We start from the raw sequence: 6309 nt of genomic DNA on the forward strand, positions 1-6309 counted from the left end.
TTGTCCGGAAGGACTTCTGGAAGGTCTCATGGTCTAATTAGCATATTACCCTTTTATTAATATAGATAGGATATGACATACTGCCATAACTATAACATATGTACCAGTATTACTCTATGAGAATACATACTTCATGCGATAGGAAGGCATCTAATACATTACATTGTATATGTTGTAAGTAGTAGGAAATACTGTATTCATAGCAATAACATACTCCCTGTGACTTCCCTTCCTGATTTAGGAATGGTTCCCTAGTTCTTTGAACATTTCCTGGCCCCTAATGTATTTTTTTTTTGGTCATTCAGTGTAACTTTATTTATTGTTTATTGCACATGATTTGAGGTCTTTAATTTCTAACCACCGAAGATTCAAAGGACTATTTTTTTCCATAAAGTTTAATATTAACATCAGTGAATTCATGTATTTTTATTGTAAACATCTGAATTATTCACATTGTCATAGATCCTGAACTCATAAGCATGGACCATGCACAGGCTGGCAGCAAGCCAGGAAGCCACTCTGCAAGCAAACAGATACTCTGCATAAGGAGAAAAGTCATAGCACAACATTTAATGTCCAACCTGAGTCACCTCAGAATGTTATATATTAACTTCTTAATTCATATAGTATCGGGAACTCAACTGCTTGGTTGGTGACAGGGTTGACCTGGTTTCAGGAGGATTATTCCTGAAATAATTAAGGGAAGGGGGGCTCAATCTTTTCTTGGTTGCTTGCTCCTCCCCAGCATCTTCATCTTTCTTCTCGTCCTCAGCTTCTTGGGCATCTTCACCTTCACCTCCTTCTTCTTCCTCCTTTGTATCCTCAAAATCTTCCTTGGCACGTTCTTCCTCTTCCTCTCCTTCCTCTTTGTCAGCCACTTCCTTCTCCTTCTCCTCCTCTTCAGCTTCTCCTTCAGAGGGGGGTTCATCCTTAGCTTCCTCAGCTTTTGCAGCCTCAGTGGTCTCCTCCACCTCGATCTGCTCCTCCTGGACGTGGCTGGTGTATTAAGAAGGGAAGGAGCGAGTGGACATCAAGTAGGAGCTAGTCTGTAAACCACCTTAGGCAGATCGACCAAAGATCTGGGAACTCTGGGAGTAGCCATTGGCTATGCTTCCCACGCTGGTGAAACTGATCTGGGTCTCCTCACCTTCCAAGAGTTTCCTGTAAGCTGCAATGTCAATGTCTAAAGCCACATTGAGGAGGTCCTGGTATTCTTTTAAATATCATGCCATTTCACTCTCTGTAGTTCTCAACTCATTTTCTAATTTGCTGATTGTGTCCTGCATAGCACTAACATCGGAGTTCTGCTTATCCTCCAGCTATCACAGCTGCTTTACCAGAGCTTAGTTCATGCTCTGGCATGCTTTGACCTCCAGGGTCTTGGCCTTGAGCAGGCGGCGGCTTTCAGACACCTCATCCTTGGTGGCTCGCACCCCGTAGGTGTTCTTGGCAGTGCTCTCGGTCAGCATGGTGAAGCAGCTCTTGTACCATTCTTCTGCATTCTGCATGTTCTTGGCAGCCAGCTTCTCATACTGGGTGCAGATGTCCTTGAGCACAGCACAGAGGTCAGACTTGGAGAACATGTCCATCTCCACAGAGATCTGAGCGTACTGGATCTACGCCTGCAGCTCAGCGATCTCCTCTTCATGCACCTTCTTCAGAAAGGCGATTTAGTCCATCAGGCTGTTGATGTGCTTTTCAAGCTCAGCACCAGTGAGAGCCACCTCATCTGCACATTTGTGCCACTCCATCACGCAGCCCTCTGCGTCATCATGGTTCAGAACCTCTTCTTGGTAGCATGCCCACAGGTTGCTCCCAGTCCCTTCCAAGCCCTGGTGCCTGCTAACTGCCCACTGCCCTCTCCTCGCCCGGGATGGGTGCGGTGGGCGGGGGCACAGGCATCCCATTTTCATTAAAATGTTCAACCCCAGCCTACTTCATCTGTGTCCACAGGTGGCCTGGGGGCAGACAGTAATCCCAGAGACCCTGGCCACCCTGCTTACCCAGGTCCCGCTGGGGCTGCCCGACCCCAATGGCAGCCTGGACCCTGCGGGCGGCATCAGCCACAGCCCGCCAGGCCTGCCTGATGCCGATGGCGACCTGGACCCCACAGGCAGTGTCAGGCGCTGCCTGACTGGCCTTCCTGATCCCCCGATGGTGGCCTGGACCCCGTGGGTGGCATCAGGTGCAGCCCACCCCTCCTGCATATGCAAATTTACCCTTCATCTTTGTTGGCTTAATTTTCATACCACTCCTGATTGGCTGTGGGCATAGCGGAGGTACAGTCAATTAGCATTTTTCTCTTTTATTAGTGTAGATACAGATACCCATATTTTTTCTTCGTCAGTCACTAGATCATAATAAAACTCCCCATGAGGACATAAGGACAAATCTCAGTATAGTTCATTACAGTAGTCTCTCCCTGCCCCCTGATCCATGGGGAATGCATTCCAAGACCACCAATGGATGCCTGAAACCGGGGATCGTACTAAACCCTATATGTACTATATTTTTCTTATATATACAAACATACGATAAAGTTTAATTTATAAATTAGACATAGTAATAATTAATAAAATAACTAATAGTATAATGGACATATAACAATATACTGTAATAAAATTTTTATAAGTGACTTTGGTGCCATTATTAAGTAAAATAAGGATTACCTGATCACATGTACTGTAATACCTCCACAGTCCATTTTGCAACCTAGATGGCTACTAAGTGACTAGTGGGTGAGTATAGTATACAGTTTAGATACACTGAACAAAGGTATCATTTACAACCCTGGTGAGAAATGCCATGGGATCTCATCATGCTCCTCAGAAGAGCACACAATTTAAAACCTATGAATTGTTTATTTGTAGCATTTTCTCTTTTACATTTTGGACCATGGGAAACTAATATTTAGTGGTGGGCATGAAGGCAGTGGTCACCTTCACCACATCCCTCATGGTGCTGTATGTCTTTGATGTTCTCAGTAAAAGACCTGAAGACACAGAGGCAGTAGTCCTAACTGGTACACCAGAATTAAGTCTATATTCAAACTCCTTTGACTGTATGTCTCTAGTTATAACAGTCAGCTGGCAACTGTCACAAATTGTTTTGAATAACACTTACCATAATGAAACTATCTAAGCATTTCTTGGCTCTCTCTCAAAGAGACAGAGAGAGAAAAGGAGATATTGGCTCTTGAATCAAGCAGATCTAAATTTCAATCCCAATACTACTCCTTACTAGATACAAAACTATGGGCAAGTTATTTATCCTCTCTGTTACTTAGTTTTATTCATCTATAAAATGGATCAGATAAAATCTATAATGTGATTTAAAAGATTAGAGATAAATGATTTAGTGTACTTAGAACAGAATCCAGATATCTTAGAATTGAAACATGTCTTATACATCTTCACCTTTCCATCAGTTAGTTGAGGGTTAGTGCTCCAAATATACACCTTGAGTATAGAGTCAAAGTAAATCTATCTGTCTCTCCTAACACTTTGTACTCTGCAGCTGAAAGTGGTTGTGACCTGATGGTTGTATTCTGATATAGAAAACATATGTAATAACTCTGGCCACAGAAAATAGGAATAGAGAAATCAAGAACATTCATTGTACCTCTGTAGGCAACCAACTTATCTTGTCACTGTAAGTCTAGTATCTGATTACCCTTCTTTATAGCCTTAGCATAAATAGCTATAAAATTGTAAGTGGCCATGAAGTTATCAAGGTTTTTTGTTTGTTTATTTCAATGACAATAATCTCAAGAGCTTAAAAACTACATGAATCTTGACATGCTTCTTTTGCCAGGGGTTTTCCTTTTATGTTTTCAAAATATTTATCTAGAAGAAGAATGTATCCATTCTTAAATTATCTTTCATAATGCTTATTCTACCCATACAACATATATAGGCCATGTTTTTATATATTTTTTAAAAACAGCTATTCATAAAAATATTTATCTAATCTGATTTTTCTTTACTTTTTTAAGATAAGAATTAAGTTCTCTAGTAAATTTAAAATTTGTCAAATAATTTTAGCAGTATGGTATATTTTTTCTACTTTTTAAAAAATAAAATATGTTAGAGATAGAAGGTAATATGAAAGAAGATAGAATATGAAATTTGTTACCCCTTCAACATTTTCCTATTGGTCTAGGACAATGGAGTATATTCCAGAATGTGTTGAGGTGATAATTTTATCTGGTTTAAAGTCAATAATTATTAATCCATATACACAATCTAGATGATGTTCCAGACAAATAGTCCAATAGAACTTCTGTAATGATATAAAGATTATATGTCTGTGTTTTCCAATATGGTAGCCACTAGCCACATGTGACTAGCAATCACTTTAAATATGACTAGTGTGACTGAAAAACTGAATATTTATTTCAATTAATTAAAATCTAAATAGCCACATGTGGCAAGTTGTTTCATATAAGACATCATACTAAATTAACCTTTATTTCAATATTTCTTTAAATCTCATATGAAACCAAATGAGTATTCAAAGAAATGTCTTCCATTAAACCTTACCATTCACTCAGATATAGAAAACACATATATATATAGATATATAGGGATAAAAATGAAATTCATTTTTATATTACTGAGAAAACAAAGCCACTGTTAGCAGAAACATATGGAATGAACATTTATTCCTTATCTACTGGATGTTAGATACTGTGCAAGGATGTATGAAAACAAACATAAGGCATAAGCCCCGCCTATGAAGCCTAAAGACTAGTGAAGAATAAATAAAAATATATAATGCAGGGTAATAAATACTGTAGCAAAATCACATACTCATTGCTATTGGAATATAGAAACAAAAAAATTATAACTTTGTCTAAAGTTGGTATGAAGTAGTATTAAGTGAAAAAACTTAAGTAGAATATTTAGGAAAGCACAAGATGCCTATGTTTTAATCTTCAGCTGGCCATATCATGCTCTAAAGTATTGTTATTACTGTATTTTCCAATGGCTTTGGCCATTCAACAACTACATATATACACTTGAGAATGAAGAAAGTTAGTACTATTTCATTCTGGGTTTATGAATTAATAGTCCTTGTTCCCATGTAAAATAATGTCTTATTTAATACACAGAACATTTTTAAATAAGTTAATTTGGAAAGATAAGCATTTAAATATACACAATTTTAAAAAACCAAGGAAATCTACAACCATGCAAACACACAATATATTATAGCCTTATTGAAGTATACTACACATACCATGAACTACCATAAAATCCACCCATTGTCAAGGGACAATGAAATTTTTTAGTAAATTTATACAGTTGTGGAACCATTACCACAACCCAGATTCAAAGCTATTGAATGAGCCCAAATGTTTTCCTTGTACAGGTTTGCAGTCCACCCCTATTCCCACTACCCCATATTTGACAATCACTGATCTGGCCTCCATAAATGTGGAACGTTTGGCCTCTTTTTGAAGCATTTTATATAAATGAAACTTTAGGACTCTTTGGAACAACACTAGTACTGATAATTGTCTTAGTTGATTCAGAAGAATGTGAAATCACTAACACCCGTAGGAGGCCATGGGAGAAATGCAGTGACTTGGGGGAAGAGTCTTGAATTGGGCGCAGGTGGCTGCATCTTGCCCTTCAGGCTCAGGGAAGGGCGGTAGACTCAACTTCTAGCTTGTCTTTCCTATCTGTGAGTGTGGTGGCTGTTTGCTGCAGAGAGAAGGCTCCTATTCAGTGAGTACACTGCCTGTATTCTCAAACAAATGCCTGGGCATTTGAGATGCTGTCCTTCTCTTTTCTGTTGGCAGCCTTAGCAATCTCATCATGCTGGGTCAATAAGTAGGAACCAGGAGAAAAAGATGGAAAACAATAGTTTCCGGAGGTTGTGTGGTTTGCTCAGAATGCACTTACTTTATGCTGGAGAGTGCTTTCTTTGATAGAGTCTTTTAAAAAGCATTGATTACTCACACTCCCACACATGCACACACAGACATAAAAAGTCAAGTACCACTTATGTAAGAATGGGGATTTAAAGTTCACTTGGGATTAATTTTGATTCTCTTCTCTTCTTTCCTTCCCTGCTAAATAAAAGCATGTGAGAGATGTCAAACCATAGTGTGCCCTACTGTGAGTTTGTTGCATTATTTTGTAAAGCCTTTTAGGGGGTGAGGAGAAAGTCATGATTAGTGATTTGGTTCCATTCTGATTAACGAGGATTTAAGCTGCAATTTTTGCCATTATGAATTAAATGTCACACTTCATTAGAGTGGAGCCAATTCAGTCCATTTCAAGTTATATCCATGTTTCTGAT

At 38.9% G+C, this 6309-nt stretch overlaps 1 pseudogene; it reads right to left on the reverse strand.

The window, feature by feature from the left end:
* Nucleotides 1–722: 722 nt before the first annotated feature.
* On the reverse strand, nt 723–1829 carry LOC129150684 (neurofilament light polypeptide-like; annotated as a pseudogene).
* Between the last annotated feature and the right edge of the window lie 4480 nt (nt 1830–6309).

The sequence above is a fragment of the Eptesicus fuscus genome, chromosome 2 (assembly GCF_027574615.1).
Source record: "Eptesicus fuscus isolate TK198812 chromosome 2, DD_ASM_mEF_20220401, whole genome shotgun sequence".
Taxonomy (NCBI): Eukaryota; Metazoa; Chordata; class Mammalia; order Chiroptera; family Vespertilionidae; genus Eptesicus; species Eptesicus fuscus.